Source organism: Meriones unguiculatus, chromosome 6, assembly GCF_030254825.1.
Source record: "Meriones unguiculatus strain TT.TT164.6M chromosome 6, Bangor_MerUng_6.1, whole genome shotgun sequence".
Lineage (NCBI taxonomy): Eukaryota > Metazoa > Chordata > Mammalia > Rodentia > Muridae > Meriones > Meriones unguiculatus.
In genome coordinates this window covers 31004601-31024715 of record NC_083354.1, presented here as the reverse complement: position 1 = coordinate 31024715, position 20115 = coordinate 31004601, and the positions used below count along the sequence as shown (strand labels likewise).

At 45.4% G+C, this 20115-nt stretch overlaps 1 long non-coding RNA gene across 1 annotated transcript; it reads right to left on the bottom strand.

Annotated features, from left to right (window-relative positions):
• Positions 1 to 2484: 2484 nt before the first annotated feature.
• Positions 2485 to 4218, bottom strand: LOC132654618 (uncharacterized). Its single transcript, XR_009592262.1, has 2 exons — positions 4126 to 4218; positions 2485 to 2960 (listed from the first exon to the last, which is right to left on the bottom strand). It is a non-coding gene; the product is annotated as an uncharacterized LOC132654618 (long non-coding RNA).
• Positions 4219 to 20115: the final 15897 nt, after the last annotated feature.

Sequence of the window (20115 nt, the reverse complement as noted above, 5' to 3'; positions counted from 1 at the left end):
GGCTCAGTTCCCAGCACCCACACAGTGGCTCACGACTGTCTGTAACTCCACTTCCAGAGGACCTGACACCTTCTTCCGGCCTCGGGAGGCTCGGGGCATGAACATGGTACACAGACGTTTGTGCGGGCGTCATCCGCTGAGCAGCTCTCCAGCCTGATGAGCCCAAACAAACATGCCCTCTGTGAGATTCTGGGATGCTTTAAAGATAGCCACACAAGGTTCTCGTCCCATAGGTAAAGCTCATCCTGGGACTCACACGCACACTCCAGTATCCCTGTGAAGGTGGGAGAGTACACACTCAGCAGGTCCAGTTAAACCTGCCGGGAGTGGGCGGCACTAGAAGCATTTTAAGTACCTGGAAGGATTTATGTGTGTGATGTGAGGATGATACAAGACTAAAGAATCACCTTGTAGATGTTTAAAGTTCCAGTCGACTGAAGTAAGGCTGTCCTCAGAGGGCTTCCGGGTAGGAGCTAGAAAGGGGATTCAGGAAGGGTTCACAGTTCAGAACTAAATCCCTGGGCCAGGGTGTTCTGAGCGGCTCCCAGCAGCACCCAGCTCATCTGGAGCCAGCTTCTGGCTTCCTGCTAGCTCAGCTGTCTGATAGGTTGTGTGCGGCCTTAACACTAGCATAACATGTGAGCAATTTGCTATCTCTGAAAGAAGTCACCAGCCTCACACACGCTGCTCATCCCGACTCCTTCAACAACCGTATTCATCCTTTGAATAAGAAAGTGCTTCTCACACTCTTTCCTGCCCCCTGGATGTGCCAGTAAGCAGGAATTCTCTCCATTACCTGCTGTTTTCCAGTGACTGTACTTAGGAGAAGACAATGAGACATCAGATCAAATCTAGGGTGAAATCACAGTTCATGATGTCTTTCAAACGAGTTCACATTGTTATAGAAAATGAAATTCCCAACCATTCTGTTTTTACCAATGAAGACTCAGGAGCCAGGTGCTGGGGTGAAAACCTACCTGCTCAGAGATGTAGAGAAAGCACCAGCTGACCTTCCTACTCAGCTCACATCCCAGAAGGAAAAGGCTGAAAGTCCAATGCTAAAAGCTTGTTGGCTCAGCTGACAGCCCAAGAGGAGAAACCCAAAGGCACAAGGCCAAAGAGCTAAAGAGCCCAAGAGCTAGAGAGCTAAAGCTCCCTTTTCTTCTCCACGCTGTTTTAAATGCCCTACAACTCTAAGTCCCTCCTACTGCTTCATCCCTGTCAGCTGGTTTCTTGCACCACCTCTTGACCTAGGGTTAACTTTATTAAATCCTATGTACAGAAAGTTCTTGGATAACAGGTGTGTGCTAGGGCAGAGCCACACCAAACAAAAGACAGGTTTCACAGTTCACAATCTCAGGGTTCACAATGGGATCAAATATCTGGCAACATTTCCCCCTTTTTGTCTAAATAAAAGACTTTTATCTAACACCAATAAACTATGTATACATATATATATATACATATATATATATATTAAAAGTCCATTCAAAATGTCCAGTCCATATGTAATTAGCAACCTTGAAGAAAATATTCTACTATCTATTCTATTTTGCAGTCCAAAGTTCTGTACCTAAACCTCTTTGTATCATAACTTGCAATACCAATCAAAAAAGCATGTTTTTAGACTTAAAATATCTTAAATCCTAAGCAACTTAAGCTTAATTATAAGACTGTAACTATTTAGTCTTCAATCCCATCAGAGACCTGAGAAGGATAAATATCTGAGAAGGATAAATGTTCTGAAGCAGAACAGAGCAAGCAGCTTCCAAAACTATAGAAAACTATAGACAGTCACCCAAGATAGCTCTAATAACGTTGGAGCATCTTCTTTAGCCTTCTGGATCAGAATCTCTGACAGTATTTTCTATGAAGCAGGTATAATGAAGAACTTGCCTACCTTGTCCTTGCAAAGCTCAGCAGTCGACTTTTCTGCATCCAGTTTGTCTAGTATTCTAATCGCAGTTGAAGCAAGGGCATTTTCTTGCCCAGTAGCTAGCTTGCCACATATGAAGCCATCTCCTAAAGGAATTTTTTTTTTTTTTATGATCTTCTTTGAAGTTGAAAGGGGCTGCTACCAAGAGCTGACATGGTTTCATAGTGAAAAACAAAACAAAACAAAAAAACAAAACAACAAAAAAAACCCAAGTCTCAAAATAATAAAACATATTTAAATGCCACATTGAGTTTTTTTTGAAAACCATCTATGTATACTATGCCTGAATTGCTGGGTTTTAGCTATATATTGGTTGATTAACTTAGAAAACACCCTTGATCAACTAGTACCTAACAAAACTACAAGTTTGATTGACTATTAGTCAATTATCCTAAACAGTTTGTGATAGTAGCTTTCAAAAGGACTAGAACTGCACGTTGCATTTTTTAGAATTACATAGGTACAATACCTTAAAGAATTCATACATACTATGTTGTAACCAAAACCTTAATTTTGAATCAATATACAAAGATCACTGTAATCAACTGTAACTTTAATTTTATATAATATAGAAAGATCTATGAGAGTAGATTCAATAATCTAACCTCTTTTCCCTATCATTCTTATCTTATTTCTATACCTGCCTTTTTGTCTAAATAAAAAGGAAAGATAAAGTAAAACTACTTTCAAAAATTAAGCAATTTTTGCTAAGCTTTCCACAATGTCCAGCATGGTTGTATTTGGCAGTCTTAGAATTAAGTATTTTTTAATTCAAAGTTCTGTAAAATGTTTGTCTCATGTGAACTCAGCAATTTGAATGTCCTAAGCAGTCTGTAGTCCAAAGCTGATCTTCAGGTGGTGTTTGTCAGCTTAGTGGCAATCCCGACGAGGCAGAACATAACAGCCAACACAAAGCCGTCCACTGTGCAGAACCAGGCAGCAGGAGAAGCTGGAGCCATTTTTCCCAGTGGTTGGTGAATTCACCACTGGAGGCTCCACCATCTTGGAAACCTAAAAGGCTAAGCTAGGAGTGGGAGAAAAGCAAAACATTTTAAATGTTCAGCAGATCTCAGAAAAGGATTGAGGACCATAATCTATTAAGTACATCCAAGGTACACAAAGTTTGTTCTCAGATACTTGCTTCAGACTCAAACATGGAAACACGTAACTGAAACTAGATGAAGCTTATTTCTAGAATTAGTTAATACTCTGTATGATTAGTAGTATCACAATAGAAAGTTTATATATACAGAATAATCTTGCAGATTTTGAGGTAATATTTATACATTTAAAAAATTTAGAGAGTCAAATGAAAACCAAAAGATTATGAGATCAGTGACAATAGAATAGTCCCTTATTTTTTGTTTGTCTATGTCCCATCTCTTCTGCCTCTTCTGCTATGATGGAGATTTTGGATTTTCCTTTAACAAGCATGCATGTGTCTAAAGGAGAGAGCCACACTCCAACCCCAAAGCCAGCTTTAATTTTTAATTGAATAAGTTAGTTGGGAGCCAGAACAGCTGAGTGAACCAGCCAGTTATGAGCTCAGAAAGAACTAGAAAGGGTGGGCTTATTCAGCAGTGAGTCTCAGAGCTGAAAACGTTCTATCCTAGGTTAGATTGCACAGAGGCTGGAAGCTTCCAGGACTAGGCCTGGGTCAGCAGACAGAGGCAGGAAGCCTCCAAGACAACAATTGAGGCAGGTGAATAAAAGTTCTGTTTACAAGTTCGCCATTCTGTGGAGCCTGAGTCCACAAATAACGTCCGCGAAGTGACAGGGCTTTAACGCCGTCCAGAGGAAGCCCAGCAAAGCCCGGGGCATCAGGGCAGGCCGGTCAGCTCCTAGAAAGCTTCCCTACGAGGAGCGTGCGCACAGGGCACCCACACTGTGAGGGCCTTGCTCCTGGGCCTTGCCCCCATTGCACTCTTCTGAAAACACGGGGCCACGGGCTTGCCTTGCCTGGGCCGTGGAAACAGGTGGTGGCGCGCCGAGGCGTAGGCGGGTGAGGAAACCCGCAGAACACCCTCCCTCTTAGCGAACAGGCTCCGCCCGCCGGGCTGCGCAAGGCGAAACACTGCGCAGGCTCGTCTCCCCTGCAGCCATTCCGTCTCTGCCTCCCGCCTCGCACCCGCTGAGTCGGGAGGCCTGACAAGGCCCGGGTGGCTCCAACCTCAAACCCAGCTGCGGACCTGTCAGATCCCCGCCGCCTGACGGGACGCCTGAGGGACGCGGTCGCAGACGGCCTCCCTCCTGCGACAGCGAGGAGGCGGGGACCCGGGAGCGCGCGCTTCCGCTCTTACTGCGCCTGCGCCTTACCTCTGCGAGCCCGGAGGTCTGGTGAGCTGAGGCCTGTACATTGTAAAAACCAACCCTAACCCCAGGGAACAAGCCCTTCCTCCCCTTGAACGCCAATCGTTCAGTGTTGGATATTTTGGACATTTCTCTGTCACTTTGAAATATGTCACAGATTGTTTGAACTGCGGTTATTCTGCTGTGCTACAGGAAAAAAAAAAAAATCAAAGAATAAAAACAAAACAAAAAACCAGCAGCTGTTCTTCCCCTCGGGGTCTTCGAGCCCCTTACTGGGCCCCCTCTGTGCCTCCCCGCCTTTCCGTTCACCACAAGTGGGCGAGAAAATGCGGTGTTTACCATCCTGGGTCTGGTTTGTTTCACTTAACATCAGGACCTTTAGCACCATCCACGTTGCTGCCAATGACAGGATTTCATTACTTTTTACAGATGAGTAATAAAAACAGTTCATTGTGCATCACTTTAACTGTTCCTCGACTGGCCGTCATGTAGGCTGGCTCCCTGTATTGGCTGTTGTGGTATGGTGCAATGAACACGCACCGCACTGGCGTGTTTCATATAACGATGTGTTCCCGCTGGCATTAAGTGCTGGGTTACAGGGTTAAAGTCCCTCCGGGCTTCAGGGCGTGGCTACCCTGCCCTGCCCTCCACCTAGGGGCGGGGCTTCTCTCCCAGAGCCCCTCACTACATAACGGGACATCTTGGTTCCAGAGCATCCTTTTCCGCCCTTTTGCCCCCATTCTGCCCTTTGTCTGCATTTCCCCCTTCCCCTTTCCTCCTCTCTCGCTGCTCCCAATAAACCTGCATTTATATAATATAGTCTCTCTACTAGCTCATTCTATTTTACTTAATCAATCAACTGTAATAGGACTCTTAGAGCTGTCTTCCATAATGGCTGGGCTAGTTTACACTCCCATCACCAGGACAAATGTGTGCTTAGCTCTGAATCTTCACAGCCAACCCAGCGTGGTGGTGCACACCTGTAATCCCAGCACTCAGAGAGGGAAAGGAAGGCCGAGCACTGTAAGTTTGAGGCCAGCCTGGTCTACAAAGTGAGTCTAGGACAGCCAGGGATACAGAAAGAGAATCTGTCTCAAAAAAACCAAAATAACTAAAAACCAAACAAAAAAACCCCAAAAGGTAGATTGTTACCTTCCTGATTTCTAACTTCATAGAGCAGACAGTGGTGGGTACAGACAGACAGAGCAGGGAATGGGAGTAAGGCTCCAGAAAAATTCTGTAAACTTGTGCCTCTGACTTTCAACAAGAACACCCCCATGATTTAATGAAGGAAAGTAGGCTTTTCTAGTTGTTTGATATAAGCAAAAGGTTAAAACTGGACTACTTCCAAAAATCATATATATAAGCCCAACATGAATCATAGATTTAAATGCATCATTTGGCACAATGAAATTGTTCTAGTTAGCACTCACTGTCAACTTGACACGGCATAGGATTACCTGAAAACTTAATCAGGTTGGTCTGTGAGAGGCTGTCTTGGCTGTGGACATAGCAGGGCCTAGCCTTCCATGGGCAGCACCAGACCCTACACAGGTGGTCTACACGGCATGAGCCTGATCCAGTCAATGAGCAAGGCATCAAGCAGTGTTTCTCTGTGGCTTCCTTCCTTGCACTTTGGCTATGAGTTTCCTGGTCAGAGATAATGCTGTGTCAGGCAGCAAGCAGCCCTCACATCAGGCTCCTGCCTTGACTCGCTTTCCTACTGGACTGTGACCCGGAAGTATAAGCCAAAGAAATTTCTCTCTTAAGTTGTTACTGGATTGTTTTTTGCTTTTTGTTTGTTTGTTTAATCATAGCAACAGAACAATAATATTCCAGAGCAGTATTTCTCAACTTCCCTGATGCTGCAACCCTTTAATGCAGTTCTTCATTTGGTGACCCCAAACTTAATTATTTTGTTGCTATTTCATAACTCTACTCCTGCTACTGTTATAAATCATTATTTAAGTATCTGTTTTCTGATAGTCTTAGGCAACCCTCTTAAAAAGATTGTTTTACCCCTGGAAGAATCGTGCCCCACAGGTTAAGAACCATTGCTCTAGGGCCTAAAAAACAAAACAAAACAAAACAAAAAAATCTGTATATCCCAAGGTTGGCTCACCAGTGGCAAAAACACATACAAATCTAAAAATGAGGTAAAGTTGGCATTTGTTTAACTCCCTGGATAAACAAGACCTCTGTGTGTAGTGTTATAGTTAAGAAATCTGTCACGTTTAACCTAAGAAAAGAAGTTTATTATGAAAGGGGAGAGGGGGAAAAAGAGGAGGGGCACCCAGAAAGGATAGAAACAGAAAGTCAGAGAGAGAGAGAGAGAGAGAGCATGAATTGGAGGCCCGCCTTTACCTTGCATGCTGGCGGCAGGTGATGACATCAGGTTGCTAGGCAACCTAAAAGCAGGCTGTTGGCTTGTGAGCTAACATAACTGAGCGTTCATTATGGGGAGCTTTTGTGGTTTGTAAATTATAACTCAATGAAGCTTAGAAGGATGTAGGGATTGGCATGAGCTTCTGAAGGAGCGGACAGTTGAACATACCTAGTATATTTACATTATCTAGTGTCAAAGTCGTTTCTAAACTCACTTCATTTAAAAAACCGTCACAGAAACGCGGTTATAAATTATGTTCCTAATTCCCATGTCAAAAATATCAAATAACCTACAAAATGTATGAAAGACGGTTCACAATATAGCCTCAGCTTATCTTCCATTTCTACAGCAAAATACACGAGGCGGGGTGAGGTAGGAAAGAAAGGGGTCCATTGGCCTGCAGTTCTAAGATGCCCTGGGTCAGCCTTCGCTCAGCTGATAGAGAAGGCCTCTTCACTTAAACTGGACTGACGGAGACGGGGATAGTGCTGGAATTCGTTGCCACATACTAATTTTTCATTTCCTTCCACCTCCTGCAAAGACAAACAAAAAATCTCCCAGGTACTGGTAGGTGTCACCCAGTGCCTGTGGCTCCTCCCAGCATGTCTCACCCCGCCCCTACCCTAAACCTCTCCCTCCCAGAGGCTGGGCTTCTGCTTCCCCTCGCCCAGCCTAGTATCTCTATATAACTCAACCATTTTGGCTACAAAAATGTCTGCCTGTCTTGGTTGGCAGCTCCCCCTCCCCCTCATTCCTCTCATGGTCCTTTTTTTTCTTTCATGTACAAATAGGAAACGGCTTTCGTTTTCTTCCTCTGTGTTGAGATATTCTGCTGATGTCCTTCCCTGAGTCTGGGCATCTCAGCAGACTCCACAGATGACTGCAGGAAAAGCGTTCACAGAGCACCCGTGAGCTTAAGAAGAAGAATGTTCCCTCTCTTAATCTCTCTGACATTATCCGAATGTTAGCATTACACATCCGCAGGAGCTGTCACACAGGGACGGGGCTTGTGCTGTATCCAGTGTGGAGACCTGGTTGCTGTCAGTGAATGAAAAAAAGAAATGAAAAAAGAAGGACATGACTGGTCCTGGGCTTCAGCACCAGATGAATGAAAGAGAAAAGAAAGAAAAAGGAAAGGATAGGACTGCTCTTAGGTACGGTGGAGAGGTACACACACACACACACACACACACACACACACACGAGAGAGAGAGAGAGAGAGAGAGAGAGAGAGAGAGAGAGAAAGAAAGAGAGAAAGAGAGAGAGAACATAGCCAGAGGCAGGGACATTTGGGAGAGTCCCAGACTGACCTGGGCCATGTAAGGAGTGGGAGGAGGCAAAGGGGAGACCCAGAGCAAGAGGCCAGAAAGGTAAAGGGTAGACAAAAGGGCCAGGTGACCAAAATGATTGGATTAATAGGGAAAGGGCACCTGGAGGAAGGGAAGCTCACCCTAATACCTGGGCTGGAGAAGTTTAGGGTGGTGGCACTGCACACCAGCCAGGAGGACCCCGTAACTGAGGGATGCTGGGAGAACCTGGCTGCCAGGTCCACTTTGATGTGCTGGTAGCCAGCCTTCGCACAGTCCGTGGAAACCATCACGGGAGAAGCTCAGCGCGGTGGCAGCAGGCTCTGTGCGCAGCGGAGCGCGCGTACAGCTTCGGTGGCTGGGCTGGTTTCTCACTTGAGGACACTCTCGGGCCTGGATACGCCGCCAGCCTGCGGTTGGCAGACGGGCTGACTCCGGGGCTGCCTGCGTCGTGAAGTTCACTGCCGGGGAGACGAGAGTTCTGCGCTCCGGGGGCTCCGTGCTCCGGGGGCTCCATGTTCCTGGGGTCTGGGCTCCGAGGGCTCCATGTTCCGGGGGCTCCGCACTCTGGGGGCTCCATGTTCCTGGGGCTCCGTGTTTCAGAGACTCCATGTTCTGGGGGCCTGCGCTCCAGGGGCTCTGGCACAACTGCACCCTCAGCATCATGTTACTGCTTCGCAGGCTCAGGCGGATCTCAACCCTGGGGATGCTTCTCCAGCCGCCAGCACCACCTCCCTTCTGGCCGGAATCCTAGCCACCAGATCTACACATGGGGCCTTGGGAGGGTGTGCCCAGCCCACAGCCTGCACAGCTAACCGTGGCCCGCAAACCCGCGTGCGCCCCGTGAGACGGTGTTCCTCCAGCCCAGGCTCAGCGGCAGCGCAGAGGGAACAGAGTGCAGCTTCAAAGGAAGCCTGCATGCCCACACAGCAGGGCCCAGTTGTATTTCTGTTTTCAAAAAACAAATTTCATTAATTCACTGTTGCTGGTGGTGGAGGTGGTGATGTTGAAAGGGTCAAACTAACTTTGTAACCTGTATGTCTTCTAAAGCCTATAGTTTTGAGTTTTAGGTCCAGGTTAAGCTAAAGCCTCTTAGCACCTTTCTAGAGAACAAAGGAATGTGACCCTATCTGTGAGGACAGATATAAAAAAAAAGGCAAGCAAGCAGTGACCTTCACTCAGCAAAAGGAGGACCAGACCCTTGTCTTCAAAATAGTGTTTCTTGGCAACCAACCCAGATGGCCTCAATCCTTCTTCTGACCTCCAGCCAAGAGCCCACAGCCTTAATCTTCAAGGATGAGCAAACCACCCCCACCTTCAATTGCAGCTGCATCCACACTTGGCAGGACTGGCCAAGCTTGAGCACCTAAGACTAACCAATTATCTTACTTTATAGCTTCCTCATCCAATCCTAAATTGCCAAAACTGCAACTTCAAATTTCCCGCAATTTTTCTTTTAAAAACCTAAAGGCCTTTGTCTCCCGGTGCCACTCTTTGCTGACCAGCAGGTGTGACCCCGCTGTACAATGGTTAATAAACCTCTTGCTTTTGCAACGAGTCTTGGTCTGGGGGAGTTTCTGGGAAGGGCGCGATCTTGAACTCTTGAGCTGTGAGACCCCAGGTCTTACATTTTTGGTGCATTGGCCGGGAAAGGACGTGCCCCTTCCCCAACCCTCATCAGACTGAACTTGGAGGTCGAGCTCGGAACAGGTTAGTCTGTTTTACTTTCTGTTTTGTTTTGTTTTGATTTCTGTTTTGCTTTGCTTGTTTCTGTCTTACCAATCTGTTTCTGTTTAGGTGCCTATCTGGACCTTTTTTGGTCGTCTGATCAGTCACTGTGATAGACAGACATGTCAGAATATCACTTGACTGGGAACTGGAGGACGCTCCAGTTTGGGAGGCTAGGACTGGGACGGTCCTCCTCCCATCTGTTTCTTGTCAGAGATGGCCACCGTGAGGCAGCCTCTCAATCAGAATTCTGTGGTACCATCCATAAGGGCGCCCTTGTCTAATTGCCTGTCTTGTTCTCATTGTCTCTATCATTGTTGCTTCTTTGACTTTCTTGACGGACGACTTTATTATGGGACAGACTGTGACTACACCCTTATCCCTCACCCTTGATCATTTCTCGGAGGTGAGATATAGGGCACATAACCTTTTAGTCAAAGTTAAAAAGGAAAAATGACAAACTTTCTGTTCCTCGGAGTGGCCTACTTTTCAGGCTGGGATGGAGCTTGGAGAACTGGCTGGGCAGAATGCTCACACCCTCAGAATTGGCCTAAAACCTGCCTCCTCTGGCTGCTGGGCAGCAGTTCACCCTGGCCCCTTCCTCCTTCCATCCCTCCTCCCATGGGCTTCAGTCAGTGCCGGCTCTCGGCTCTTGGACAGGAGCCAGAGTGATGGAGCCACTTCTGGTTCTAAAGATTAAATTGTTTGCACTGATAAATTTCGGTCTTATGGTTGTGCTCTGTAAATTCACTCCTAAAGAAGAGACTTTATTTTGATATTGCAAAAACTAGTTTTAAAAAAATGTTTAGATACTTAAGGTGATAAAACATTTAAAGTTTATCAGGTTTTCAAAGCAATAACCCTTGGGCAGTCTAACAACAACAACAACAAAAATTTAAAACAGTTTCTTAACCTTTGGGGAGGTTAAAAGACCTTGGTGTTTATTTTATTACTTTTGCAAAGTAGAACCAAGCCATGTTGTTTGAGCCAATTAAGAAAACTGCAGTTATTACAGTGCATCATGTCAAGATGGTGAAGATCTATAAAATAATTTAGTATATTCTAGACTACTGAAAGAACCCATATGAAGGATTTTAAGGAAAGTTTTTATGTTGTCTAAAAAGCAAGAGAGAAGGCAAAAAGACTGAAATAATAATAAAGAAAATGGATATCAAAGAAAAAAATAGTTTGTCTAAAGCAAGAATGTCTGGTTAAGCCAGAAGAATGAAGCTATGAACCTGAAGGCATCTAAAATGTTGTGGAGGGTCTGTGTATGTATAGAGGGCCAAGAGGCATATGAACATATAAATGATGTTTGTTTTGGTTCTTTATACCTGCAAATATGATTTAAAAAAACTGTAAAAAGGCTAGTGATTCTTCATTGCAGAATGTTTCCTTGTGGTCTTTAAAAGAAAAAAATTCTGGCTGATAGGTTTGATGTGGACAGAATAATTCATACAGTTTAAAATTGTTCTGTTCTGTCTGTTTTATACTGTTGTTTGTTCTGTACTGTCCTGTTAGGCAATTGGTTCTAAAACTTATTTGATCCCAGTGTGTAAAGCTTTTTCTGTTAAGTTTTAAAAAAGATAATGAGATTCATAAGATTTGCTAGCCCCTTTATAAATTGTGTCCAATTAAAGGTCTTACAATGTGTGTGTGTGTGTGTGTGTGTGTGTGTTCTGCCAGTGTGGACATGTGCATGCCATGGCTCACATGAGTGTAGTAGTCAGAGGCCAACTTTCAGGAGTTGGTTTTCTTCTACCATGGGTTTCAGGGACAGAACTCAGAAACAATACTCTGGTTTTCCTATCTGAGAGGTCTTGGGCAGAGCTTTCCGAAGAGCAGGCTGCTACCTGAGAAAAAACTGTCAGATACACGGGAATGGACAGCCAGACCAACAAATACACAGACACATTACGAAAATGAAGAACCACCGGGCCTGGGATGTACAGCTTTACTGCCAGGACTTGGGAGGTGGAAGCAGGCAGATCCCGTGAGTGTGAGGCCAGCCTGGTTTTCAGAGCAGGCTCCAGGAAAGCCAGGAATACACAGACTCTGTTCCAAAAACCAGCAAGAAAAAAATAAAAGAGAAAAGGACATGAAATATTAGAAAGCATGCCTTTGGCTAACAACTGTTAAATTCTAAATTTCTAAGTTCAAAACACTGAAATGGGTAAGATGCTATTTAAGAGGAATTTAAATTTTTATTTGTAAAAATATCAATGCCTTCGAAGAAGATACAAATAAGAATGCAAACGAAGTAAGCAAATAAATTCAGAGCATTAAGAAAGTCTGAAACATGAGTAAGAAAGTAAAAAAAAAAAGTTAAATTTTTGAAGAACAAAAGGACAGATGTCTGGGATGAAAATTTTTAAGAAATGGTGGAAAACAGCATTAGACAAACAGAAGGAAGAATGTCCAGGCTGAAGAACGAGCTCAAGGGGAAAACAAAGAGTAATAGCAAGCCACAAGCATGACCACAACCTCCAGGAATTCTGGGATATGATCATGAATCTAAACTTAAGAATCCATGCCAAACAAACAACTTAATGATGCACCTTGAGGGCTTAAAACAAGAACAAGAAAACCCCAAATGATAGACAGGATATATAATGAGGTTCATAGAGACAAGAATGAAATACAAAGACTCAAACAAAGAGGTGCTTCTTTGAAAAACAAAATGAATGACTGAAAAATGCTCAGCAAAAAGAAAGCCGAAGAATGAGACAAAATAATTAAATGTGAATAAAGAGGTGTCACAATAAACACCAATGAAATCATAAGTCATTGGAGAATACTTTGAAAATTTACATTAAAAAAACCTGGAAAATCTATATTAAAAAAAACCCTTAGATATATTTATCCTACCAAAATTAAGGGAAAGTGATATAAAAACTTAAACAGCTGTATTTCAAACAACAAAACCAGGACCAGACTGACTCACTGCCAGTTTGTACAAATGTTTTAAGGAGGACGCAACACGGGTGCTCAACCTATTCCATAAAGTCTGAAGTGAAGAGGCACAAACGCACACACGGCTGCATCCAAAGTGTGGACACACGGAAGGCTCGACGTCAGGGAGGAGGAGGGGCTGAAGCAAGTAATGGACGTGACTCATGACAGAGCACACAAAACTGGTTTTCCAGCTTTGATGGCAGAGACATCAGACAGTAAACGTGTAAAATCCAACCAGAAGCTCCACAACTTCATAATGGCTGCGCCAGCTGCGTGGAAGGTTATCAAGTTATGTAGACGTTGGGTCTGCTTAATCTCAGTGTGTGATGTTTTTCCTTTGCAAGTTCTTTATATTAATGTTTATTAAAAATAAATATTTGAAAAAGTTTAAACATCTTCAACCACCAAGAAATGCAAATTAAAATACACAAAGAGTCTATCTCACCAGTCAAGAAAAAAAAAAAAAAATCCTGGCTTAGGTTGGGTGTCGTAGGGGAGGAATCTGTATCATTTATTGGTGTATAATGTAAATTGGTACAGCCACTATGGAGATCAGAATGAGGGTTCCTCCATAAACTGAAAATTCAACGACCGCCTGACCCCGCTGGATACTGCTGGGGGCCTGCAGGAACCCAAGTCCATCTGTGGGCCTCGGAGGTGCCTGAGTGCACGGCAGAGGTGCTTGAGTGCGCCACAGAGGCGCTTGCACACTCATCATTGTGCTTCCTTGCATCTGGACACCTTTCTAGAAAGATACCTTTCGCCATTTCCAGTTGTTCATTTTCTCATCGTTGTGGGTTAAAAACCTTTTTAAAATTGAATACACATATCACCTCTTTAAATAGTTTTAAACATTTATTTATTTATTTAGTGTGTGTGTGTGTGTGTGTGTGTACACTGTTCAAAGACTGAACGAACGACACTGTCCGCTCAGCACGAGCGTGTGCCAGAGCAGAAGTGCTAGATTCTGATCAGTTCAGTTTGCTGAGTATTTCATGGATTGTGATTTCATACTGTATTTAAAAGTCACTGTGACACAGGAGCCATCTCTATTTTTCTGTTATCTTTCAAGAGTTTTATAGTTTTATAGTGGATCATCACATCTATGATCCACTTGACTCTTTGAGCGTGAAGGGTTTAACGCATCATCCACCTCCAGCCGCCTCCAGCACCGTCCAGCGGCTCCGGCAGCGTTGAGTGCACCACCTTTGCTCCATGCTTTGCTCACTCCTCCGCCACAAAAATGCTGTCTCCGGAGCGTGTCTGCACTAAACTGTCACACCGGGTGCTGCCAGCACGCCGGCTTCGTTCTTTTCCTTCAATATTGCATTGACTCTTCTGGGTCTCTCCCTCTCTACAGAAACTTTAAATGAGTTTGCTGATATCTAGAAAACAGCTAGCTAGGATTGCGATTGTGACACTATCACTCGGAGTAACAGGTGACAGTCTGCTCAGACCACACGCTCTGGCCTTGTCCAGACACAGACTGTCCACTCACTTCTTTAGCTCTTTTACATCTTCAGCAATATTTCATCATTTTCCTCATGTAGCTCGTGGGTATTTTGTTATATTTGAACCTAAATATTTAATTTGTGGCTGAGAGCCTAAGATTTGTTAAAAACAAGATTTTAGCGGCATTTTTTCCATGTTTGTATCAGTTACTTTTCTCATTGCTGTAACCAAATACCTGACAAGAATCACTTAAAAAAGAGAGGTTTGTTTTGGCCCACCGTTAAGGGGGCACATGAATCAGGGAGGAAGGAACAAGGACAGAAGCAGCTCACAGCTCTGGCAGCAAGAACTTGTTTACATCTCAGTAGGCCAGGAGGCACAGGTGGGAATGCAGGCTTTCTTCAGCTGAGGGGAAGGGCCACTTTCTTCAGTAGGGCCACTTCAGGGCCGATCGCTAATCCTGAGCCTGAAAACGCCCTCCCCGGCAGACCCAGAGGCATGTGATACTAAATCCAGTCAAGCTGACAACTCAAGTTGACAAGAGTTAACTTGTTTTCCCAGTTTGTAATGTGGGGTAAAGCAAGCCTTCTGACTTAACCTCTGGGAGAGATGGAACAGGGCACGGAGAAGCCTGGGCACTCCTGTTTCTGGCCTGCCTGAGTGGCGCACCTTTCAGTCGGCTGCTGGAGTCTCGGTGCCCATCAGCTGGTGCAGTGGGACAGGTAGAAAAGTTGGCAGAAACGGTAGATGACACCTACACCTTGGCTCACAATCAGACGTACAGGTGGAGCGCAGTGGTTATCTCTCTGTGGCGAGAGACTTGGCAAAGTGAGTCTTGTGAGGTTTGTAGTCACCTTACTAGCTGTTTGCAGCTGGACAAAAACAAATGCAGATCCATTTGCAGCATGGTTCCTGAACTGTGCCTTAGCCGGGGCTTTGGGGTAGGAGCGGGGATGAGGCATTCACCATCAGTATGCCAGGGCACACCCTGGGCTAAAACTTGGGGATCTATACGCTCCTTACCTCTTGCTGTCACTTCTGTGTAACTGTTAATATGTCACTGAACCTTCATCACTGATTTGCTTGTTTGATAAAATATTAACTACCAGGAATGAGGTAAAAATCGGTGGCCTTTGTTGGATTGCACTTTATTAATTCCTTGAGCTGGAATCCTATCAATAAAAACCAAAAACTTATCCAGTTCCCAAAAAACTTCCAAATACTAATAGGAATTATAAAAAAGTAGAAGTAATGATTTTCAAGTAAAAGAGGATTAATCCATGACAGCTGTAAGCACACTTACAAATCCATCACCAACTACAGCTGCCACCAAGGACTGCCATGTTCCTCTGATGATCCATGCCCAGACCTCGCTGTTGTGAGGGAGAAGCTCCGAGGGACCCAAGGAAGAAGCTATAGGACGGTGCTCCAGGTCCATGTCTGTTGTGATAAAGTACAGCTCAGCAGTCAGAAGTACAAACTGCTGTTCCGGAGGATCAAACTCTAGCAGCCATGCTGGGCAGCTCCCAGCAGCCTTTATCTGACCCTGCAGGGGAACGATGCTCTCTTCCGGCCTCCGTGGACAGCTGCCCTCACAAGCACACACGCAAACATAGTTAAAATGAAGTCTTTAAAATGCCACAACAAAAAAGCAACTTGTAAGAGAAAGAATTTATTTTAGTTCACAATTCAAGTTTACAGTACATCCATCATAGCATAAAAAACAAACAACAAACCAACAAACCCATGACATCCCCAACAGGCATGCCCTCAGAACAACCTGATCTAGATAATCTGTCACTGAGAATAAGTTATGTCAAACTGAGAGTTAAAACTAACCATCACAGATGGGTTCACTACTGAGAGCTTAATTATTTTGGGAAGCCATTTTGGAATAATTTCATGCTACTGTGCAAAATTAGCTTATGCTAAAAATGAACTTTTATGATAAAATGAAAATGATAACCTAGTATAACTATATGCTATTTATCACCATAATTGTCACTTTTGCTGAATATACTTCCCTCCAAGCAAAGAATGCGCACATGTAAAGAAAAAGTGGTTTAAATATACAGGCTTAGGAGACTAAGGAGTTAATGCCACAAAAGTCACAGCAATGCATTTCCTGTTTGCACTTCTGAACCTAAAGTGCCTGACAACAGCCGTTCCTAGCACCTGCAGCACAAGAAATTACGTTAAATCAGAGAGAAAAGGGAAGGGAGCTAAGCAACACCTTCACATTCCAAGGAGAAAATGTTTAAAATAAAAGCCCTAAATTTAGCTCTGAATGTATATTCATCAGCACAGCTGAAAGTGTCTCACGAGGGTTCTGCAGCATCTAGTGTAGCTGAAAACCTTCCAGGACCAGCTCAGGATCTGGGACAGTGCTTCACAGGTGTGCTGACCAGTGAGGACCATTATCACCTGTGCCTCACACTTCAATAAAAAGGAAACAAAGCTCCACTTGAGGCTTCCTTCCACAAATCATCTCCACCAATGTGTGCTGTAACAAAGTCTGAGTGTCTTTCCAATCCCGAAAGATGCCTATCCACGTCTTCACGGACAGGTGTCAGTCGGTCTGTCTGCTCCTCTGTGCGCCTTCCCCTCATGCCCTGGCCCTCCTCCTCCTCAAGTGCTGATGATGGAACCCAGGGCTCGGGCACGCTAGGCTAGTGTTCTACAACTAAGTTGTACCATTAGTGCCTGCCGCTTAGTTCTCCCTGTAAAACTTCAAGCTTTTTGTCTGCATGGCCTTAGAAACTTAACATCCACATAGAGCAGACAGGGGTATTCAGAATCACATCACAACCGAATATTTTTAAGAGCAGACCTGATTTGAAATGACAATTTCTCTGATACACATCTAACTGAAATGTAGTTCCTGCAATCACGATATAATAGCTGGTTCTCCCAAACATACAAAAACAAACAAAACCCCAAAACTTAACAATTCCAGCCACACAAACAAGGAGGGGGCAGATGGCACCAACTTAGGGAGTCTCCACCAAGGGCTCACATGCTCGTGACGTCACAGAGCAGCCCAGCTGTGGGCACACACAGTCTTCAGTGTGGACTTGAAGCTGAGTGAGGGTCCACTCCCTCTGCACCCTGTGAGGCAGAGCTGCAGAGGCCAGCTGGCTGGGGAACCTAAAATCACGGGCTCACTGCACTGACCACAGGTCAGTTCCGCTGTCAGGGATCGCACTGGAGTGGGGACATCACACCCTGCTTGTTCCCTGCCGCATGCGAAGACTAACGCAACGGGAAGTCAACAGCCCGGGTTAACCTGTAGGGTGGGCTTTCCAGACGGCGAGGGGCAGATGAGTTGGCAGCATTAACCTCAGGGCAATTACCGGTATGAACGTTTTCTGCTACTGTAGAATGTAGCAGAAAATGTCTCTGCTAAAAATTGTTCAGTGATACACATAGTGTCTACAGAGATGAGTTCTGCTCTTGAAAGTACAAACACAGAAGAGCAACTGGCATTTTCAGCATGGACTTAGCAGAAATTAAAAAGTCAGAACAAAAATAAAAGATAACAGATCTAAAATACAGGAAAAGGGATAAATCTAAAATAAAATAGGGGATAATGTAAAAGCATTGATTTCGCCGAGACTATAAATCCAGGCTCTGCCATTGCTTCAGATAGGATGCAAAAGCTGAGGAAGGAGGACTCCCTCCTGCCAGTCACCAGGACTTCAGATTTTCTGGGGCAGGAGGACACCATAAGGAAGGTAGAGGTTAGTCCTTCTAGCCTCTTTCTCCTGGCCACACCTCCACAGTCGTCGGAGCTTGAAATGGGACAATCACTTATGTGGCTTCCTTGTCAGGAAAATTAGTCCTGAGGCAGTAGAGCTGGAATAAACGAGTACTGCGGGCCACATTTTAAATGCTCCCACCGAAGCAACGTGGGCCAAATCAAAGCTTGATCTCCACCCTGCTTTTCTGCGGCGTGGTGCAACGAGGAGATGGAGCTTTGGGGAGGTGGGACTTTGGGAGGGGAGCCTGGGAGGGGGAACCTTGGGGAGGTGGGATTTTGGGAGGGGAGCCTGGGAGGGGGAGCCTTGGGGAGGTGGGACTTTGGGAGGGGAGCCTGGGAGGGGGAGCCTTGGGGAGGTGGGGCTTTGGGAGGGGAGCCTGGGAGAGGGAGCCTTGGGGAGGTGGGACTTTGGGAGGTGGCCCCTTAGAGAGATGAATCAACCCTTTGGGAGGTGGAGCCCAGTAGAAGACAGGTGCTTGGGGCATGTCCTTGATCTGGGCCCTGTCCCTCCTCCTGCTCTCCAGCAGGCTTGAGGTGAGCACACCTCTCCACCATCCACCCCACCACGAAGCACTAAGTCACCACAAGTTTACAGTGGTCTGGCCGGAGCCATACTATTTCTTCTGCATAAGCTAATAAACAACCCTCGGCACAAATGTCTCATCTCATACAAAAAATTCACCTGTTGCTTGGGGACAGGGCTTACCTTTAGTGTCATTTACGAAGATGCAGTCCAGGGGCTGACAGTGCGGCAGGCCGGGTGGAGCTGCAGGGTTCCAGCACCTGCCTGGGCTCACGGCTTTGTAGACACGTTTATTCACGGAAAGCTCCTTCATCCATAGCAAGGCGAAGCCAAATCAGGTGTCCTCAGGCTGAGGGAAGTCACCAAACCCCGTATCTCTGGGCACAGCTCCATCAGTTCCCACACAAAACCCGGCGTTAGATTAAAGGTGTGGATTTTGTTTGTTTTCACTGTTACGGCCACACTAAGAGCAAGCTTGGGCCCACGGAGGCTTCTAAGGGTACAGGCTTGCAGCCCAACTTCCTGAAAGCTCCACACGAGCTGGAGCCTCAGACTGGAGGCTTGCTACTGAAGTCGATACCGCTGGGCTCCGGTGGGCAGTACAGGCCCTGACAGCCAATTGGCCTAAACAGTGAAGGGCTTGCAGCCTGGAAATAACCTTCAAGGAGGTGGTCGGTGTCTGAAGACACCTTACAAACACTGACAACAAGAGTTTCTATGAAACTATTTTTATGGTTTCCATCTTCCTAAAATGTTTTATAAACTGTGTCAGACACAATGAGAAATATTTCTACAAGGTTTAAGAGGTTATGGATAGCTCCACCTACCTCCCCTTTAAGCCACAAAAGGGATGTATGTTTTTTTAATTGTTTTTGCTGTCACTGGAAGGGTATCTGGTAAAATCATGAAAAAGCAGGATAAAGGTGCCTGCTCCCAAGCCTGGCAGCCTGAGAACCGGATTCCAGTCAGCTGTCCTCTGACTTCCCCAGGCTCATCACGGCCTGCATCCTCACAGTTCCTAACAGCTGTCACCATGGCAGGAGGTAGAGAACTATGGGGACCGGGGCTCAGAGAGGAAAAACTGGAGGCTGCAGTGAGGAAGGAGCAGCAGAAGTTTAAAGGTGTCCCCAAAGTTCTCACACGGTAATTCAACTGCAGTGCAGTGGTGTCAAGCAAGGCCCAGTGGGCAGCATCTGGGCCGCAGAGACACGGCCTTCCTGGATTAGCGAACTATCTCAGGAGTCAGTTTTGGGGGCTAGGCCCCTTTCTTGCTCTCTGCCCTCTGCCATGAGGCAACAAGTCCCTCATTGTATACCAGACTCTCGGCATTCCTCCCAGAGAGAAATTTGTTATAAGTCACTAGTCAAGGCGTTCTTCCCTAGCAGCAAACATGGTCTAAGACACAGAGTGATAGAGCCTTAAACAGAGAGTAGTGTATTTGTGTAGGCTGCATGAAGGCCAGAGTCACGCTAACCCAGCCCCAAAAACACAGAGGTTCCAGAGCAGGGAGACACTAGCTGTGAGTGTGTGGGTGTGAATAGTACGGCCACAGAGGCAGGCTGGAGCTGAAGGGAAAACAGGCGATAAAACACTTGATATTTATATTATCCATGTGTCTTCAAAAATTCAAAGGGTTGGTGGGAACATTTCTGAGCAAACCAAAATTCACACACCTGCCATTTGTCAGATCTCCGAGGAGGAGCAAAGTGTCACTTATTTGTGGCTTTATTATAATACGGTTTGAAGACTCAACTGATC